Raw genomic sequence first — 22,564 nt, forward strand, 5'->3', positions numbered from 1 at the left:
GGCAGTCTGCATGTTGCAGAGCAGGTACCAGATAAGAATTCCAAGGACGCAAGAAGTATGCTCCGAAATTTCGAAAAGTTTGAAAAAGTGCAACCGACCATTATGAGCCAGATGCAAGGTAAGTATAAGCCAGAAAACCCCATAAAGAATAACCTTAAGCGTGTCCCCAGATGTAAAAGCTGTCCTCTCACATATGACCTATAATTCAAGAGGACTGTATATTCATTAGTACAGACACTGATAAGACACCCGCTTTACTCCTCACACATGTTGCCTTACAAGGATAACTACAAAGCTGATCAGCCTGGCCTAGAAGATGAGGGATGTGGCTCATGTCTTGATGACCTGTCAGTTTCCCAAGGTTGGCAGTGTAATGCCAACTAATTAAAACTCTTGATGGTACAAAGCCTAATATGTATTTTGCAAATCAATAGTCAATCATAAAAATTATGTATTCTTGTTATCAATTTAGAGGTGGCCTCAGGAGGAGCCATCTGTTAAGAGCTATACAATTAAAGGTTTAATGCTTATATAATGCATATATAGTCACTAATATGTATTCTTTATTTATTGTGCATTTGTAAGGCACTTATACATCAAAGTGCCCACACGGCAACAGGGAGGGGACATGGGAATGAAGAAAAAATACATCAATGAAAGATGGAAGTGGACCTACTAGGCCTTGCGAGCATTCAGAATGTGCAAGTGCATAGTTCAGTCGCCTCACCCTGAAGGGTTTGTATTATGATGTCGTCATTATGTCGTATTTATGATATACAATATGATATCCTTTATGAGGAGCTCCGGGAGTCACATGATTTGATACTTACATTCTTTCCCTGCTGCTTTTTCTTGGATATTAATATAGCTGGGTTTTGCCTTTTACTTTGTCTATTTCCATTATTGAGTGCAGGATTTCCCAGCCTGCCATCTGTTTATAGCTGACATATAAATATAACAGTAATGGCAGCATTTTTTTCCAAATGGAAGCCAAAACATGCTTCTAATTAAATGAAGGATTTGTGAGAACACAAAATGCTGAAACCACAGAAATACAGGTCCTTGCAGAGATCGGGCAGGCTCTGGGAACTACAACCAAGGTTAACATTATTTAAGGTAGGGTCAGCACTTTGCAGTGAAAGCATGAGATAATTACTAGAGTGTAATTACTAGATACTCCCAGATCCATTAAAGTCTTGTACAAGCATAACCAGCCATTTGTAAGACAAGGTTCAGGACAACCATAAGCCAAAAGACACCATGAAGAATAACTCAAGAGTGTCCCTAGTGGCAAGAGAAAACATAATACTCACATCAATATTAGCTAAACTCCCAATAAATGAAGCATGAAATAATTCCAAACACGGTCCTCTTACACGTGACCTATAATTGAAGAACATTGTCTATTCATTTTCAACAAACACAGATATGACACCTGCCTTCCTCTTTACACGTTACCCCAGACACAAAATGCCACACAAGGCCAAAAGCAAAGCGATCACCCTGGCTCATGGCCTAGAAATGAGGGATGATATCTTTTTTAATTGAATGGAAAGCAGTCTGTGGGCCTCTGTCCCCCTACATCTGTCTGGGTCATGTCTTGACAACATGTCAGTCATCTAGGTTTGGTTAGTAAGAAGCCAAAAAATTACAATCTCTACTGTTATGCCACCCATGAAGCAAACAATTACATATTGCAGACATTATGGGCCTCATTACGACTATGGTGGTAATTAACAGAACGGCTGCCGCCAGAGTCATTTTTTTTTCCGGCACCTGGCACTGGGCAATTACCGGGGCATTCTATGGGGACTCAAATGGGAATGGGGACTGGTATTTTCAATGGGGACTTACTGGTCCCGCAAAGGTCCGAATAGACTGGTAAATCCCCATTGAATGAGGGCAGACTCGGTACCTTTATTGGAGGCAGCCATGGCGCTATTAGAGCCATGGCTACCTCCAATCTCGGAATGAGGCCTGTGGTCTTGTTTGGGGAATTTTTGTGCCACTCGTAAGTCATTGTTCTGGAAAATCTGTAGTTTATTTAGGTGTTGTTTGGAGGTTCTGACAAAAAGGGAGTTACAGTATTTAAGTCTAGCGCAGAGGGGGTCTCAAATGTTGTGGAGGTCTAATAAATTGGTAAGACAGTTGAACACAACACTTTCAGGCATTTTAGAGTAGTGCAGAATGAGAGACAAAGGGAAAAAGTTAGCCATAGGTTTGGGTCAGCCCCTTGCTTTTTTATGAGAAGGATGACCGTGACCGTTTTGAAAACAGATGGAAAGCAAGCGGAGTCAACTGACGGGTTTAGTTTAGTTTAGCTTCTTTATTTATTTCGCGTGCTGAACCCTGAGGTAACTGGGCGCTGGAGACTTAACCGGGTTACATGGTGATCGAGGCGAAGGCATCAGCAGAAATACAGTGGTGAGACAATGGTTAGAATGTCAGACAGTGGGAGAGTTCTTGTTGGCGAGCCAAGACTTAGTTTTTGCTCTGAAGGTCCAAAAGGATGGTCTGCTCTAAGGTTCACAGGTATAGCGTTTCATTGTTTGGCAGCTAAGATCGGGAAACTGGAGCTGCCTGCTTTTTTTATGGAGAATTTGGGGATGGATAGGCAGTGAGCATATAGCGTCCTGGTTGGTCTGGCTGATATGTGTTTGCTGAACTTGTCTACCAAGTATTTGGGGGCGTCATTAGAGAGGCATTTGTGGATGATGACGCGTGATCTAAGGATGATTCTCTCTCGTACAGGGAGCCGATGGGCATCTTGTCCGACGCTGGAGATGTGAGAGTGCCACGGGATACTCAGAGCCACTCTGAGGGCATTATTCTGCAGTACCTGCAGTTTGTTCAGATTGCGCTCTGAGGTGCCAAATAAAAGAGTGTTGCAATAGTCAATTTTTGCGAGCACCAGCACTTTGGATATGACAATGCAACTGGAATGCAAGAGGAAGGCGTTGCAGGCATTAATGAGTTTATTTGTGTAAGCCGTGGAGGAGGCCTTGGCATTTACTTTTTTTTTTTAGCAAGAGTGTGGAGTCCAAATAAACCCCTATGGTTTTGATTTGTTTGGCCACTTTGATTAGGTTACCATCTATGTTGATAGACGCATAACAGGGGTCCAGTTTGTTAAGCCGTGGTTGGGAGCCAACGAGAAGGAGCTCAGTTTTCTCGTTGTTAAGGCATAAACCATGTTCTGCCATCCAGGCTTGGATCTCTAAGTAGAGGTTGGTAATCCAAATGGAGTCCTCTTCATAGCAACCTGATAGGGTGATGAGAACCTAGGTATCGTCAGCATAGTTTGTGTATGTGACACCCAGGTTATCTAGGCAGTCGAACAATAGCTTTGTGAAGATATTGTATAAGGTTGGCGAGATGCACAATCCTTTTGGGACACTCCAGAGGATGGGGATGGGGTGGGCTGAGGCCCCCGGCGAAAAGACCAAGGTGGTTCGGTTGGCTAGGAAGGATTGGACCCAAGTGGTTGCCTGACTGGAGAATGCAGCTGAAGCCATCAGATGTTCTGTGAGGATCTGGTGTTCAATGAGGTCGAAGGCTGCAGAGAGGTCAAGCAGCAGGAGAATGACTAGATTGCCCTTGTCCTTCGCCTCGTCCATCTGAATTTTTAAGTCCATAAGTGGTGTCTCTGTTTTGTGCCATGGCCAGAAGCCAGATTGTCTGAGGCCCAAAAGGTTGTTCTCCTCCAGATGCTTCTGGATTTGCAAGTAGGCCGCTATGTCTAAGATCTTTAGGATGCAAGGGACAGTGGTCATTGGCCTATAATTAGTGGGGTTGTTGGGGTATGGGGTCTAGGTTCATTTTCTTTAGGAGGGGCATGACCCAGGCCTCCTTGAGGCTGCTAGGTACTGAGCTAGTTTTGAAGGATGCGTTCATAAGGGCTGTTATGAAGGGGGGCAGATTGTTGGCGCCTTCCTGAATGATGGTGGATGGGCAGGAGTTCCCTTGGCATCTGGATGGCTTGATGCCTTTGATGATGATTTCCACTTCTTTCGTTGTGACAGGGGCGAAAAAGAAGGGAGGGCAAGTTGGAGTTTTAGAGGTTGATGGTAGAGGAGGGTTTGCTTTTTTGGCTAGGCTAGTCTTTTTCTTTTCGATTCTAGATTGTAGCATGCCAATTTTGTGTGCCAATGCTTTTTGGATTCTCTCACACCAGTCTGCATCTTTCACGCAGGTTTCTGTGGGTGTAGACTCAAGTTCTCTGAGGATGATGAAGAGATCTTTTGTTCTTGATTTGGCATTGTCAATTCTGTTGTCATAGGTCTCTTTTTTGTCCCTGAGGATCGAGGTTTTATAAGTGGCGGTCATCCCTTGGATGGAGAAGGAGCAGTTGTGGTCTGCCAACCAATCCAAGCTTCTGCCTTTGTTATGTGTTAGGACTGTGACCCTGTGCTTGAACCCTAATTGGGAGATGGTATTTTCCAGGGATAGGGCATTAGCATCATTGGGATTGCCGAGACCTAAGTTTAAATCCCCAAGTAGGATGATTTGAGATCCTGTTTTGGTATTGTTAGTCAGCAGGTCGGATATCTCTTCCTTGAATGAGGAGATGAGGTCTGGTGGTCTATAAATGAGGTGCATAAGGATGGTTTGTGTTGCAGAGAGTTGAAACTTAACTGACAGAAGTTCATTGGATCGGAAGCAAGACAAAGGGGTTGCTCTAAGGCCAGGGGATGTTTTGGCAATAAAGGCTTCTCCTTTTCCTTCCTCAATATTGAGTAGCCCTCTGGGATGGCAAGTGACAGAACTGGACCTGCTGCCTGATGCAGCCAGGTTTCAGTAATAGCCAGAAAGTGAAGGTTGTTAGCGGAGATCAGGTCTGCAATGTCAAGAGCGTGGGCGACTAGCGACCGAGCAATGATGTGAGTGCCTCTTATCAGAGGGTGTTCCACTATGCTAATGATTTTTTTTGGGTACTGTCCAGGATGTGCATCGGGCTGGCTTGTGGTTGGTTAGGGTGAGAGTGGTGGGGGTCTTTATTGTTGGGTGACCTGGGGGCTCGGAACCAGGAGCCAAGTCTCAGGTTTCTGTCCTTCACTGGGCATGGGTTTCAAGGTATGGGAGGTGCAGCAAAGTGGCAAATCCATTCTAGTGGGCTTAGTGGCTGGCTGAGCATGGATTCTTGCTTGTGGTCTTCATGGGCAAAGGTCATGGTGAGTGTGAGGGGTAGATGAGATAGAGGTGGTAGGATATTTTTGAGTGGGAAGTGGGATAATGAGTCAGATTTCAGTAGAGGAAGTATTGTAGCTAGGGTTAATGTGGATCTGCAGAAGGCTGCCATGTACGCAGTGGGAATGTGTTATGAGCACTTAGATATAGCGGGCAGTGGGTATAGAAGAGTTCAGCGGGTTGAGAGGCCACTATAGGGGCAATAGGATTCACTAGCTGAGCACCAAGAGAGTCTGATGGGACACAAGAGGGGTTAGCCTTCAACAATTTATTTTATTTTATTTTGCATTTATAAAGCGCACAGCAGCCCTCGGGCATAGTGGCGCTGTTACAAGAATACTTTCTTAGTTACATTGCAAGATCTTAGTTACATTACACGAGAACTTAGTTGCGTTACAAGAATACTTAGTTCGGTTACAGGAGTACATAGTTGTGTTACACGTATACTTGGTTGTGTTACAGGCGTATTTAGTTATATTGCAAGAATACTTTCTTCATTCATTTTAAGAGTACTTACTCATTACATTGGTGGAGCGATGAAAGCAGGGCTACAGATATGCAATGGGTGGGGGGCAGGTTCTTATGTTCCTGGGTGGCTACTCGTACATGCATTTACAGTTATAGGTTAGAGAGATGTCTAACGATGTGAAAGTGCAGGGTGCCTACCCCTGCGGTGAGGAGGCCGAGCACAAAGGTAAGCATGTCAGAGAGAGGCAATGTATGTGGGGCACATATAGCTTCATAGGTGGCCGTGAGGCTGTAGGGGGCCCAATCACTCACTATACAAACAAAGCAATATACAGATAGCACTTTGTCAATATTAGTGTGACTAAAGTGGGAGATGGATGCAAGGAATGATGGTAGAGAAGATAGAGGGTAAAATGTAAGAGGACGGAGGCGAGAGTCTAGACTTTTGGTAATTTTTGCAGCAATGTATTCAGCTAGGTCATTAGCTGTGAGAATGGAGTTGATAGTCATATATTTAGGAGGAGAGAGGAGTGAGTTTAGGGTGTCCTGCAGCCGGGGAGGATGGTTCTAGTGAGAGTCAATGAGGGTTTGGTAGAATTCCCTTTTAGCTCTATCAAAAGTGCACTATATAGAGTTCAGGGTAGAGAGGTAGAGTTGCAGGCCCTCAAGCAAGAGGGTCAACCTCAATTTGCACAGCAGCCAACGCATGTCTGTGTGGAGAGACTGTATGAACATGCTGAGGGTGAAAGTAAGAAGTGGAAAGTGTGAGGAGAATGAATCTTATAGTAGGGATTGGAAGATGGAGAAGGCAGCATTGGTGGAAGAGGTATCAGGTGTGAAGGAGGAGAGTGAGAACTGTAGGTCAAAGAGAAAACAGAATGACAGAAGGTTTACATTTCCTTTAAGTAATAGATGAAGCAAATGGTCACAAAAGGTAAGAGTGTGGAAAGGAGATGATGTTAGAAACAATTGAGTGATCAGTTATGGATGGTGTGACAGTAATATTAGGGGCTGAGAGAGAGGTGGAGATGAATAAGAGATCCAAAGAGTTCCCCCCGTGTAGGCAGGTAAGTTATGGATAGATTGGAGAGCAAGGTCACTATGAAAAGACTGAAGTTCAGATTTCTGAGAAGTGGTTGGAGAGGGAAGGTTAAAGTCACCTAAGAGAATGAGGTGAGGTTTAGTGAAAAAAAATCAAGTAGCATATACAAGGACATGCATCTTGCTTAATAATCAACTACAGAAAGCAACACTTGTTTAAGATATCTGTATTGCACCACGAAATAATTTACAACTCCAATTTACAGATTAGCTGTAAGAAGAGTGCTTAGAAATAACAACTAGAGCCCAAACCATGGCCATCTTTTGATTTTTTGAGTTACATAGTTAGCTCAAATAAATCCCAGCAGGATGGGTTTTCTGTAGGGAGGCTGTCAGGTGTGTCGATTATATCAGCTTCTAAGTCACTAAGCACTGTTGTGTCCCCTTCCTCCTCACCTGATTCTTCAGTTGAATCCTGCAGTTTATTGCTCTTCCTTCTCCGATTCGGCTTCTTCTTGGTGAAGAGATAAGGCAATCTTCATGGCCAATAACTCCTTCTCTATCACTGAGTAGTTTAGCTGATTGGGATTCAGTGTCCTCGATAGGTAAGCTACGGGATACTCCATACATTCCTGCTCTTGAAGCAGAACAGCCCCATTAGCAGCCTCAGATTCATCAGTCTCTAGAATGAAGGGAAGGTTCTGGTCTGGCTGGTGAAGAATAGGAGCAGAACAAAACTGCCTTTTTGGGAGGTGGAAGGCCTCTTCAGCCCCTTTAGACCATGAAAAAGGAGAAATCAGACTTTTTCAGAAGTGCAGTAGAAGATCCGAGAATCGTGGTATGAACCGGCGGTAGAAGTTAGCTAGGCCCAAAAAGCACTGTACTTCCTTGACCGAAGTAGGAGATGGCCAGTCAAGAATGGCTGTCACTTTCCTAGGGTCTATTTCCACTCCACGCTCGGAGGAAACCTGAGTAGTGCACTGTGTTTACCTCGAAGAAGCATTTCTCAGGATTTACTTTTAAGTGATGGTCCTGGAGGCGCTGGAGAACCTGCAGAAGATGTCTCCTATGGTCTTGTAGAGATGAAGAGAACACCAAGATATCGCAGAGGTAGACAATGACACAATGGCTCAAAAGGTCTGAAAAGATCCAGTCCATGAACCGCTGGAAGATAACAGGTGCGTTCACCAAGCCAAAAGGCATCACTCGGTATTCGTAGTGACCGAACGGGGTACGGAAAGCGGTCTTCCAATCGTCCCCCATTCGGACACGAAAGCAAATGATAGGCCTGTCTCAAATCTAGTTTGGAAAACAAGACGGCCCCTTGTACCGCTTCCAAGATGCCACGTATCAGAGGCATAGGGTATCTGTCCCTAACAGTGACTCGATTGAGACCCCTGTAGTCTGTACATGGTCTTAGTTCCTGCGTGACCTACTTGGGACAAAAAATCCTGATGCACCTGCCGGAGAACGGGAAGGTTGGATCAAACCATGGTGAAGGTTGGCGTTGAGGTATGGAATGCTTCCTCCAATGACGATGTACGCTGTTAATAAAAAGGAGGCACTGAGTTACTAGCTAATGTCACAATCCTAATCCATTAATTAGACTAGTTGTGTACCCCTTATCCCCATAAGGGTGAAAAGCATGCTATTGATTTACATACCTCTCTAACTCAAGGGCTCAATATCCTGCAGTCTTCTCTAACCTTGATTGGTTCTCGTACTGGCAAAATTCCAATTACTATAGAAATAGATGCCTTGTTTCCTCTATCTTCTGTCCTAGTGTACAACATATATTGACATTAGACGTATAGTAGCCTGATATATTGTGTTACCATATCCTGGTTCCATAACAAGGGGGCTTACCATATTATTATAAACACATGATCCAATATCACTCTATCCAAACATGGTATGTTCCTACTTCTTAGAAAAAGGGTTTACTTCTCCAAGTAGGTGTCTGTTCCCTGAAAGATATAATTTATAGAGAAAAAACTCCCCTCAGTGGTTTGTCCACTCAATAAATTATAAGCTAGTGTGCTTATTATATTAAAAGCATCCACTTACTTGTCACACAGTATGGTCGGGAAAGTATCCAAAACCCCCAGCCTATAAGGCTAGTTGTTATTTTCAAAGTAGGCACTCCCCAAATGGAGTATTATTGGGATTCTTTGCTACGGTTGATGTTACAATGGCCTTGTAATAAATGTGTCTATATTTTTAATATAACACCTGTCTGGAGTAATTTGTAAGGGTCCTTGCTTTGTGTGCTCATTGAGGTCTTTCAGTCACCCTCACCCCTCTTGAGACTTAGTCTTGACCGTCGCCATCGCTATGCTGATTGGTCTGGCTTGTCCAGAGGTTACCATGTTCCAAGAAACTAGGCTGGCCTTCTGAACCTCTGCCCCTCCAGGTCTGAGTTCAGAAATCCATTTTAACAAATTGGTGTACAGCGGTGGATTACGACTGAAGGTATCCAGTGTTGCGCACGAACAAAGGCATTTCAAGTTATTCTGACCAGGACACATAGTGAATTGTCGTAGTATAACTTTTTAATGGCCATAGTCCTGCCTAACAGTATGAAAACAAGTACCGTGTTAACTTTAAATCTCTTCGTTCTAGGTAGCTGTAAAGTCACAAAACACAAAGAAACCCTGTGAGGCCAACAGGTCTTTTGACCATGAGGAAAAACATAAGTACTCACTGATTAACTCTTAAACTGGCCAGTAGCTTGATCCGGGGTATGCCTATAGCAAGAGCTGTTTTTTAAAAAATTGGAATCCGGGGATCGTACTTGCGGCGGACGTGATGACGTCATCACGCCGTGGGCCAAAGTCTACGCGACGTCGCGTGATGATGTCATCGCGTGATGACGAACAACCCAGACGACTGAGAAGTCACAGCATCTCGTGTTCTGCCGGATCCTCCGGGTTGAGATTGTTGCCATTCTACCTTCACGGTGACTACTTTCCTTACCATAAGGGTAAGCACAAAAACCTTTTTGAGACTAATATTCTTTTGTAAAGATACAGCCCGCCTCATATCTCTCAACATGAATAATCATTGATTAATAGCCCTCCATTTATAAATGAACCACTCTTTCTCTTGTCAACTACCGACAATGACAATGATATCTCCTACTTGAATGCCTCTATTACACCACCATTTGGCGGTCAGACCCTTGAATGCCTTTTTTTAAAAAAATATATAGAATATCGACTACTTGAAACTTTGAATTTGTTGGACACACCTGATTGTCTAGGATAGAATAGACCGAATAACTTTATAGTTGAATAACTGAGTGAATATGTTTACTTTAATATTTACCTAAACCAGCAGTACATTGGGTTCTTTCCTGATGAGAATGCATGTGAATACAATATATTGAATTATGATTGACTTTGAATATATATTATCATATAGATAATTACATGTTTTGTTGAAATGTCCCTTTAGATGTGATACATTGTGTTCAATATGCCCCTGAAGAAGAGATGAACTTCTCGAAACTCGTTGGGTCAACTATGAATTATTGAATATTAAAGAAACTGGAAATACCTACAATTTATGTGTGGAGGTTCTTCATTGAATACTAAAATGTTTTTTTGTGCTTTAAACTAAATAATAAGTATTGCAAAGTATGTACACACATATTTGGTGTATCTAAGTTATATTAATAATTGGGCTCTATTTGAGCTAGTGAAAGTGTGCAGGGGACAGGAGTTCCTCTATTAGGAACTTACTTTGTTTTCGTATATTTTACAACCCATATGCCAAGGTTGACTGTTATCTCCCCTGCACCTTAAATTGTCCTAAAAGCACTATTGTGCTATTTAACATTTATCCAAATACACAAACATCATCAATAGGAATGCATGGTGAACACAATAGCACCAGGAAGAATGCCCAGCTCCCTCCCGAATGTAGCCTTGAAGCAGAGCTGCAGGGCATTTAATCATTTCGCAGCTGCCAGCCAGTCTCGTTATATAGTAGAATATGTTAGAATAAAGCAGCTAAAGGCTTGAATTATGTTCTTCTTACGGCCCCCCTTTGCTGAGCCCCGTTAGAGCGTGTCAGCTCCCAGGACACGAATAGCACCTCATAGATAGCAAGGTCTGGAAAGCAACGCTCCCCCTGTATGTAGCTCACTTCCGTGGAACAGAAGCGCTGTGTTCTGTTCAACAACTGAAAGATGCCTGCGCACTCACAAATTGCAAATTGTTACTAGAATAGATGTTTGAAGGTGTCATAGTTGTCGAAAATGTCCATCATCACACCAAGTTCAAAGAAACCCAATAAAAGGGGGGTGTTAAACATGTCATAGCTGATTGTTTGATATGCATTTTGTATATATGTAACTGATGTACGTAAATCACTCTCTTGCGTCCCTCGAGGTCTAGAGATACACGTCGCGGGGCGTGAGACCGAGTTGGCCAACTGAGACTTTTGCTTTGCAATAAACCCTAGCTTTGGGAATACAACCTCGTGTCTGGCGTATCTATCGTGTGTGGTGACTCGCCTTGTTTCCATAGATGTAAGGGACCCCTAGGGGCCCCTTTCACACCCTTTCACAAAAGGCTTGGCCTCACACCAGGGATCTGCATATCTAGATGCATGTGATCCTATTGAGAAGGCGAGGGACGGGGTTATTGTAAACTGGAAGAGCTCTGTACAGGTAAGGGAAGTTTCCACAAGCGTGTTTCTCTCTGCATCTGATTCTCCTTCCTGTCCCCTCCAATGCCTCTAGCCCAAAGCACTTTGAGTATGATGTCAGAAGGGCAAAATCCACTTCTTTCAAGACCAAGGAGTGAACCTCTAAGTGCAGCTAGTTTTAATCCAATCACCTGTGGACGTTTACATTCAAGAGAAGGTGTTTCACACCACTTCTTTGATTCACTCTGGAACAAAACATGAAAAGGATTCACTGGACCTCTTTTGGGATAGATGTACTTTCCAAAGCCATCAACCTCTGAGGTGAAGAAGGAGCCGGCCAAGACAGAGGAGAGCTCTTCCCCCTAACCACACCCTGGGCACACTGGAGGTGACTCTTGCTGTGGACCAGTACCTGCCACTCTGCACCAGAATCACCTGAAGCTGGGATGGCAGAGCCTGAATGGGCTCACCTTGTCCTCGAGCCACTGAAGAGGGTCTCACAGCATCTGGAGTACCAGATCAGCTAAGGTTTCCCATTCTGCCATCTCGACACTGGTTGATCTTACTTTGAGAGTCATTTCATACCAACGGATCCCACCTGTGCTGCTTTGCACATTCCCCTGAACCTTCAAACAGGCGTCTGCATCTCAAGCCCACTCAAAGATGCATCCTGCCCTTATGCAACCTGCGACAGGCTAGGCTATAATTAACAGCTCGACAAATGAGATTCAAGGGACCTAGCAGGACCCAGGTTCAAACCCCCACTATAGGCAAACCAAAAAACAGGGGCCCTTCCCTGCTGTCCACGAGGGTGCTGGACCAATCCACATGTTTATGCAGGGTTTGGGAACTTTTGAAAAAAAGATATTTAATGGTAGGGGGTGAGATGCGAGTTCTAAGAAATGGACTACCAAGTGAAATGGCAGCAGTGAGTTTGCCTCAATATGAGATGTATTAGATGCGGCTATAATTAATGGTGAGAGTAACAAAAAGAACGTGATTTTCACCAATGTGGTATCCTTTAGTTCCCGCCCACTTCGACCTCTCGTCGAATAATGTGTATGCTGAAACATTCCATCTCAGTGTAATTATATATTTACTTAATTAAACTGCAGCTTCCACAAATAGATATATGTCCGTTTTTCATTGCAAGGAATCGTTCAAGGTCACCAAATAAGCAGCATTGTGCAGGGATTGCATGCGTGCCAGTCTTCTTTACAGTTTCTGATCATTGCATCTTGTGGCTATCATTTAAACATCTAAATTGTTCTCATATTTCATACAACGGTTGCCTTACTTTTCAAGTGTAAATTAGCGAAAGCAGGAACATACACTATTCGCCGATTCAAAACAAGTCATCGATCTGCAGTCTGCTTAATCTCGCCGTTCCCTCGGGTCCGTGAATCGGGACTCAGTGAGAAAAGACTTCACCGCAGATGGCCCCTTTTCTTCACACGTTTTCGACTCCTGACCGAGCCCACCTCGTCCTCCCCTTCGGACATTGATACATTTGGCACCATTGCATTCTATGACAATAACACGGGTTAATACATTGCTTAGCAGCTGTAGAGGTGCCAGAAGGCGCTACGTGCAATGCGATGTTGGTATTGCCTGACGTTCTGTCGAGCCCGAGAATGCTGCAGTGTGGTTTCATTTTTCGCTGCACACTTTAAGCTCTTTCGCTCAAAATGGGGCTTTAATATTATAATCTAATCCTAAAATTAAAGACTGTGATTTTTTCACCATGCAAACACACATCTTAAATCCTCACTTACAGTCACACTGAGCGGGAGTAATGACATTTAGCAACACATGGCTACGTGTACCACTTAGTACTATAGGAAAACACTTTCCGTTTTGCAGGATTTACAATTAACTGCCAACAAATCGTAACACAGTATTACTACATTTGCTGCAGATTTAATATATAATGCAGATGAGTTGTTTAAAGTATGGGCGATTCCGTACCCAGCGCATGCTTTTTCCAAAAGCAGACTTGCAGTAAAATGGGAATAGCCAAAGGCGGTTTCCTAGCAACGGAACCCTCATTTTGTGTCACAAGTCTAAAGTCCTTTGCCCTCTCAAAGGAAGTTCCTTAGGTGTCTTTTACACATTGAGTGCTTTGTGATAGGTTGAGAGCAGCTGCTGTCAGCTCTGTCCCTTAAGGGAACTTGACAGATCTTAAAAAAATCAATTGTAAGCTCACATGCCCCAGTGGGTGCCAAAGCCACTTCACAGCGCCTGAGAGATGGCTGAGTCGACAGGATTTGACTTCCAGTAGTAGAAAGGTGACAAACTCCATCATGAGAAAGGGGCAGCTTGGGGCCTCGGAGGCCTACCCCGCTCCCAGGATCGGGGCCTGCTGTTGGATTGGACCTATTTATCTCTTTCATGGGCCTAAGGTACCACGGGGAAAGAAAAGTTGTTCAAAAAAAATGCTGGCAGATTTCAGGGGTGTAAATGATGAATTACTTTTCATCACTGAAAGGAAACATACTCCGGAACAATACTGAGAGGGAGCAGGAGCGTCTGACCTCCTGCTTCGGAGCAGCCAATATCTTCATTCAAGTAGACAACCATGAAATTACACAGAAAATGGGATTGTCATGAACAGCCCCTTCAAATCTCAGTATACAGTCATTACTGCATGGGGAGAGAAAAAGCCTTCATAAACACATCATAACTCGTTTTGGACAAGTAACGAAAGACGGAAACAGGCAAATGGGCTAAAAATAGCAGTGCTGAGGAGTTTTTGTGGCTTTTAAGTTTTACTGAATATGTCAAATAAACGCATGCATAACAAAAATTACTTTTGATTGATATTTCTATTTGTATTGAGAATGACTTCAACACAAATGAAGCAACATTCACCAATCCACGTTAAAGTCGTTTGCTTTTGTAACAAAGAATGATACCATTATGCGTATTTTTTTATTGCTATTTTAATTTGGCAGCTTTATCACACGTGCCTAACCGAACGTGCTTTCAGAAGCTGTACACACGACGGTTCGCCCGTAAAGACGCTTCATTAATAGAGTAATGGAGGTGAAGTCAGAATTCAACCTGACGTTAACCCATTACCTGCTGCGTGCCTTCACGCTGACATGCTGAGGCGCCCAGGGATAGTTTGTCGTAGGTAAATCACTCCCATCTGCCTGTTTTTAAAGTATGTTGCCTGGAGAGTCCTTGCTGGTAACTGTACATGTATGTAATGTCATCTGTGATTTCACTGATTGTGTCATGTAGGGTGATGTTACCAGAGATGTTACTGTAATCTCATAACATAAATGCGTTGTCACCTGCAGAGTGTTAGGCTGTCCGATTGACGAAAGGCTCTCAAAAGATTGATTTACTGTTATTTAAGGCAAGTACTGTGTCTGTGAAAAAAAAAATCAGCCTCTTGCAGAATTTTGCATTTTGCTTGTTTTCATAAAGAAATAGTACTACTGGTTTATACCGTTTCATGCACAAATATACACGTTTCATATAAACTACGTTGCATTCCATTTGAAAGGGAATGGGGGTGTACCCACTGTGACCCCTTCTACCTCTCATTAGAGACATGCTTTGGTGACAGGTCACGTAAATAACACTCAGGAGCTTGTGTTCAATGGACATGTAACGTAAATGAATGACGTAAAAGCCTTGCATAAGGCTTTTTTTAAATTGTGTTTTAGTCCATAAGAACTTTTCACAAATAGAATGGATATAACTTAACACCAGTAATAAAATTCAAAGTAAACAAACAAAAACAAATTACAATTGGCAACAAAGTAAAAAAGAAATCTTTAGCTACCATTACCAAGTATATAAAAAAAAACAACACACAAATATAAACAGCCCAAGGATATTACTATTAGTTTGATTATTACTACACTTCGCCCAATATATTTCAAAGAGAAATTTCTTTCCAGTATGTAGAGCGATAACAAGTCCTTCTTCATGATTCAAAATGTATAACATGTTGACTATACTACATCCTGCTAACCATGGTATCTATCTACTTGGCCCATTCTTCAATTTTGAGTTGTTTTATAAATGTAGCTATTGCTACCTGAACCATAGGTAATTTAGAATGGTACAACCTATCCCACATATTTTGTGATGTTAAAATGATACATGGTTCAAAAAGAGATTTGAAAAGCAAATTTCGATTGTTCAATATGGTATTACATTCTGTGAGTAGGTGGCGCAGAGTCTCATCACATGTTGGTACATTGCAGAATCGACAGCAAGACTCATCTTTTTTTTATTAGGCGACGCTGCGCCATTACTTGTTTTGTATTAACAAAATTGAATCGAAAACGTAGATTTATCTGTCTGAGCTCAGGCGCTGGGAATTTCAATAGATACTGCTCAGGTGTTTTAAATGCCTTATCTATTTTTGCAATTTCTGTATAGATATTATGTTGCTTTCATTATTCATTGGTACCAATCAAATCCATGCGCCACAATTTGCGTCTTTGCTTTATTAGGGTTAGAGATGAGCAACGCTGCAGAGATATCTGCCTTATCCATTACATTGATTTGAAATCTGCACCACTTACAAGGGAATACATGGTTTGAAGCCAGCATACATTCTGCAAGTACACAAATTAGACGACCACCTGCAGAAGCCATAATTAATTTCCTATATAGACCTAACAACTTCCAACAATACAATGCGTATAGTGATAAAAGCCCCAATTTGTGTCTTATAGCAAACATAGATGTAAACTGTGGTAAACATAAAATCTTTTTCAAAAATGTGCTCTCGAGGCACAACCAAAACTGTTGTGTCTTCGGGCTCTTAGTGTCACATCCATATAGAATAATTGTGGTCACCTTCTGCAAATAGAAGGCTATCAAAGATGCATAAGAGAATTTACAATACTTATGTTTAAGAAATAAAGCCTGTGATGTTAGTGACCGCATTTTTATGTGGAGATCCTGTGTATAGACATTTTCCGAGCTGTGATCACTTATGTGTATACCTAGATATTAATACTGCTGTTCTACATCAAGCTCATTACCATAAAGATTGAATTTATACACACTTTGCATGAAGAGTTTGCCTCTGTATTAATACCTTTGTTTTAGAGATGTTAATTTCAAGATACTTTTGATTGGCATAGCTTTGCAATTCTTTTAAAAGCCTCTCTAGGTCAATTGGGATTTTAGATAATAGTAACAGATCATCCGCATAGAATAGCCAGGCTATTGAATGCCGGCCTAGTCATGGGGGATCTGTAATTATGGTGGAAAAGGATTTACCAATGTCAAAAATGAAAAAATTTAATATTATCTATGCAAGCACACACCCCTGTATTAGCATACGTTCAGTTTGTATCATTGTCAAGTATCTGCCATCAGATTTTAGCCAAACAGTTATCGATGTATCTGTGTGAAGTTGTTTTATTAAGTTCAGCAAGTTGGATGGAAATCCCGCTATTTCCAATTTATAAATCAAAAGGGGCTGACTGACAGTGTTGAACGCCGACTTAAAGTCAACAAAGGCCATATATCTTGGCTGCTTTGATTTATCAATATGATGTTGTATGGCCGAGACTGTTGAAAGATTAATTGAGGTTCCCATCTCAGGAATAAAACCTGTCTGGTATGGATCAAAGAGGTTACTTCGATTAATCCATGATGTAAACTCTCTCAGTATATGCCTGGAGAACAGTTTCCACGGCGCATCGAGAAGAGCTATTGGGCAATAGCTTTCTGGGTTTTGTCGTACTCCTTTTTTAAAAATTGGTAGTATTACTGACGTCCTCCAACTAGCAGGAACACGTTGCGTTCACATTACCTCCTGAAATATCAGGAATAGTATATCAGCCCAATGATCGGGGTTAGCTTTAGGGTTAGCTTTAAAATGACTATTAGACAGACCATCCGGGCCAACATGTCTAGACAGGGATAACCTAGCAATGAACATTTTGATGTCATCTAAGTCAAATTCTAATCAAGGAATTGATTATATTTCACAAGTGAATTTTCTCTAGAATAAAGTTCTGTGTAATGTTTTACCCAAGTGGCTTCAGGGACAGCATTGATCTGAAGAGAAGATTGAGAAGTTAAAGTAGATGAGTTGAGCAAATGCCATATTATACCTGTGCTTCTAGAGGCAACTGTGCGAAGAATCATTTCACGATCATGTTGGTGCAATATGGATCTTCTAGAGGCTATACAATTCTTGTATTGAGACTTCAGGGTTTTCATTTTTCGAAATCTATATTTATCAGTAGCTGGCACTATTCTTATTGCTTGCCGCAACTGAAGTTTCTTTATTTTGGTCTCTAAATCAAAATTATTCTTATGTTTAAACATAGGTTTCTTCAATGTATTGGATATCTCCTGTAATAAATATAAGCTCAAAGTGTAATCTTCCTGGTTGAAAGAGTTAGACTTAGTCTTGTCATTATGAATTTGTAAAGCTAACTGTAGATCCTGCAGTCGTCTGTGATTACAAATAAGTCAATTTGGACCATTACTCACTAGGACCTTCCCGTTGTAGTATTGAAACATGTTCTCAATGCCTTGAACTGGCCAAGACCAAGTGACCAACAGTTGTTCATGGTCACTTTCACTTTGGGTCTGAATCAAAAACCTACTAATCTGTGTAAATAGTTTAGAGTTTGTGTAATGTAAACATAGTCAATAATAGATTGTTGTAAGTCACAGTGCCATGTGGGTTTAGCCGGAAAGTCTCCCTCAATGGCTCCTTGAGCATAATCATTTGCTGATCAAGCATTAAGCTTATCCATCTCTGAGCTCTAGTTGAGTGGGATTTCTTGGAATTGCATATACTATGTAGATTTAAATCACCTACGATGATAGTGGCAGTAACATGTTCACCCTTTGCATTAAGATCAAACATTGTGATCATATCAGAAAATAAATCTTCATCAGTCATACTTAGATGGTTCCAATACAGAATGATTACAGCAATGCAATAATGTTGAATTTTTATTTTTTACCAACTGTGCATAGTTTCTAGGCATAACCCACTCACTTGAAATCAAACCCTTTGGAATTTCTGGTGGCCACAAGTAAACCAGCAATAGGTTTACCTTTAGATTTAGTAAAAGCCGGATTAATAAGGATGATACTTCCCAGACTTGGATCTTAGACAGCCAGGTTTCTTGCAATATTATAATATCAAAGTCACTAAGCTTATTAAATTGATCACTAAACAAATGGGAGTGGCCACGAGTATTCCAGGATATTAATTTCAGGGTTATATTTTGCGATTCCACTATTGGTCAGCAATCAGAAAAAGTTTATGTGAGATCGTGGGTAAGAATGGATACATTTGTTTTGCGATTGCTGCGTTGTTACACCCACATACCTTCCCGATGAACCCACCTTTGTTACACTGCTAAGGGAGGAGTTTTTATAAGACAACCCTTGGATTGGCTAAACTGTGTTGTATTGTTCAAAGGATTCATAGTTAATCGTAAAGCCCAGATCAAAAATCAATGATCTTGTTTGCCAAATCAAATTCAGTATAGCTCCCAATCGAATCCATATCCTCGCACTAGTCAGATCTATACCATGTAAGAAATCAACACGGTATATATCAGTGGTAGATATATCTTCTAATGCAGGGATCTCTGCAAGTATATTCAGGATTGAGGCTTGGTTGAAATCATATTTTTCAGCTTTGTCAGGTCGGCAACGCATAATCATGGCATGATAATGGAATTGATTAGAAGAATTATGGTTTAAACCCATTTTAGCAGCGATATCAAGATTAGCTTGTGGACCTGTAGTCAAAAGTCCTTGGAGAATTTTAGATAAACCATTAGTGGCATTAACATGTGCTTTAGAAGACATTTCAGCTGACCCTGTTATGAGAGTGTTGTATTCTTTTTTCAATATCTGCTATTCTTGAGTCAAGGTTTGCACATTTTCATCAGAAGATTGACAGGCATGCTATAATTGCACACAAGGAGTCCCAAGGCCCTGTTTCAAGTTCTTCTGGTCAGGTGCCTGATGGTCTTGAATTTCAAGAGCTCCAATTAGTTTGTCTAATGGTTCATAAGCCATAGATTCACTCTTGCCTAATTTTAAAGGAGTTTTCAGCTTTTTATTATGAATAGTTAATTGTTCATATTTTGCAGTAATTGTTTCACTAGCAAATGTTTTTTGCTTACTGGGCCACGTAAGATTTTTTTATAAAATGCTTTGACCCAGAAGAAGTTGAATTATTCTTCATTTTGATATTTTTAGGTTTTTTTAGCTGAGCAGGAGGCTTTAGCTTGATCGATTGAGCAATTGGCACCTTCGCAAATATATCAAAGTCAACTGTTGATTTCACTTTATCAGAACTTTGTGGCAATGATGTTTTCAAATTACCCATGGGATCAATTACACTCTCAATTATTAATATAGACTCATTCAAATGTAACAGTTTTTCAGAACAATAATTTTGACTAATGAGCATTATGAAACTTGAGTGAACAGAAGTTTGTGTCGCTTCCTTGACATGCACTTTGTCAAGGTCACCTGTGCCCAATTCTTTTAATATCAAACAAGGTTTGATGGTATGTGATGATTTTAACTCTGCAAGTAAATGTTTTTGTTCTCGTTGATGGATGAGAATTTGATCTAACAGCGTTGATTGTGTATCCTTTTTTTGTTTTAAAGCATCATAAAGTTTGTTCATTGTAGTCAGAGCCACGTTTATGGCTATCATGGTGGTAGAAAACATGGGGTTATTGATAGAAGAGTTAAGTTGAGCTATATCATTCCCTGATTGTTTATTTGGAGTATGATCAGAAAAAACAATTGAGGGAGGGGACGAACTGGCTGAAGCAGGAACAAACATAAGCAGATAATGTGAGAGAGGAATTGGCTTGAGTGCTGCCTCTGTGTTCTCACTATGCTCTGCATTTCTGGTCAAGTCACCCTCATGTGACAGCTGTTTGGAGGAATCTTCATCAATTTTAACTATTAGGCCAGGAATATTCTGTATATTATGTTGAATATTAAAGGAATTTAAGTCTCCTGTCATTGAGCTGGTATAGGTAGAAACATCCTGCTGCCGACAAGACTGTACAATCTTACATCCTTGCACCAATTTTGTTGAATTAGACAATTGAAGTTCCACTAAGGGCGAGTGATTGTCTTTATGCAGGTCCAACGGATCATAAGACAGAGTTCCATACTGCTCAATGTCTGCGGTCGGGGTAATGCAGTTGCCATTATAAGTTATGGCCGTCAAACATGACATTGTGCGATTGCTTACATCTGTCATAGAGGGTTCACCTAGCCTCTAAGCAACACCTATAGAGACTTGTGTCGACTCTATATAGAAAATGTCACCAGCCATGTCATTTTTCATATGCTCGGTAGAATAAAAGGAGGGTATATCTGCAGAAGCTGAGTATGCCCTTTCTTTCGTTCTGAGCAGTATGTCCTTAACAGGCAAGGAACATTGTTTGCTCTTGCACGGCGTGTGTTTTTAACATTCTATTAATTTCAAGGTTTCCAGCTTAGACAGCATACTTGTTTTTAGCGTGTAAAGCTTAATGCTTGTAATTTTACGCATGTAAGTGACCAGGTCAACTATTAGTCTAAACAACAGATATGTATACAATTGTCAAGAACAGATCTCATAAAAGTAAGGTTCACATATTAGTGACAGTACCTTCCAGCCCTGACCAGCTCTGAACAGCCTCAGAACAGCCGTTGCAAACAGCTTACTACACAGGTGCGTGTACAAAGCGCAGGGACTGTTGCTAATGTAGGTTTGTGGGTACTGTGGCGGGGGCTTCCTCACTCTTAAAAAATAAAAGAATAACAAACACCAGTTCCTTTAGAAAATAAACCTGTAACAAAAATAGGAAAAAAAATGACAAAACAAAACTTAGTATAAGAAGTGAAAGTAACTGGCAAAGTCCAAAGTGAGCCCAAGCATTGCCGCATACTGTGTCGTTTTGTTTTCTTTTTTCTCCCACGTTACGTTCCAAATCCAAATTCAAATGGAGCCACAGTCCAGCCACAGTCCAGCCTCAGAACAGCCCTTGTAAACAGAGCTTACTACACAGGCACGCGCACAAGGCGCAGGCACTGTTGCTAATGTAGGTTTGTGGGTAATGTGGGCGGGGGCTTCTGCACTCTTAAAAAATGAAAGAATAAAGAACACCAGTTCCTTTAGAAAATAAATCTCTGACAAAAAAAAGGAAAAGAAAATGACAAAACAAAACTTATTATAAGAAGTGAAAGTAACTGACAAAGTCCAAAGTGAGCCCAAGCATTGGAGCATACCGTGGCGTTTTGTTTTCTTTTTTCTCCAACGTTATGTTCTGATTCCAAATTCAAATGGAGCCACAGTCGAGCCACAGTCCAGCCTCAGTCCAGCCTCAGAACAGCCCTTGTAAACAGGGCTTACTAACCAGGTGCGCGCACAAGGCGCAGGCAATGTTGCTAATGTAGGTTTGTGGGTTATGTGGGCGGGGACTTCAGCACTCTTAAAAAATTAAAGAATAACGAACACCAGTTCCTTTAGAAAATAAACTCTGGTGTTTTGGTTTCTTTTTTCGTTATGTTCCGATTCCAAATTCAAATGGAGCCACAGTCCAGCCACATTCCAGCCACAGTCCAGCCACAGTCCAGCCTCAGAACAGCCCTTGCAAACAGGGCTTACTACACAGGGCTTACTACATAAGGCTTTTACACCTTTCATAGACACCACAACACCCCACATTTCCATTAATTTGTATGGCAGAGAGGAGGGGCAGCAAGCAACTTGCATTTTGGCCACCTCCCTTCCTCTCTGCTGTACAAATGCCCCAGCATTTGTGCCAGCCTAAATTTTCTTGATGCTGCAAATGCTGGGGATCTCTTATGCAGCCTGTCGGCTTTATGCACCAGTAAAAAGCAGTCAGACTCCATAGAGATCCATTGCTGACATCCAGGCAGGGCTTTACTTGTAAGTGTAAACAAGGCCTGCCATATGAGCATTGTTTGTAGCGTTTACTCATTTACATGGCAGAGTGCAAATGTGCAGGGCTAAAGACGGTGTTCACATGCGTGTGTTGCCTTTTGACCTGCACATTTGCACGCCCAGATGCAAATTAGCAAAATTTGGCAGTGCAGAGCACCTACATGTATCGGCTTCCTGCCGCCAAATCATCAAGTTATTTAAAATGAGCTCCTGAGGGGATCTTTTTTTTACATTAAATGAAGGAGTAAAAGCAAAGTGTGATGCTTTTATGCATCCATT

This window comes from Ambystoma mexicanum, chromosome 9 (assembly GCF_040938575.1).
Source record: "Ambystoma mexicanum isolate Mex_15411 chromosome 9, UKY_AmexF1_1, whole genome shotgun sequence".
NCBI lineage: Eukaryota > Metazoa > Chordata > Amphibia > Caudata > Ambystomatidae > Ambystoma > Ambystoma mexicanum.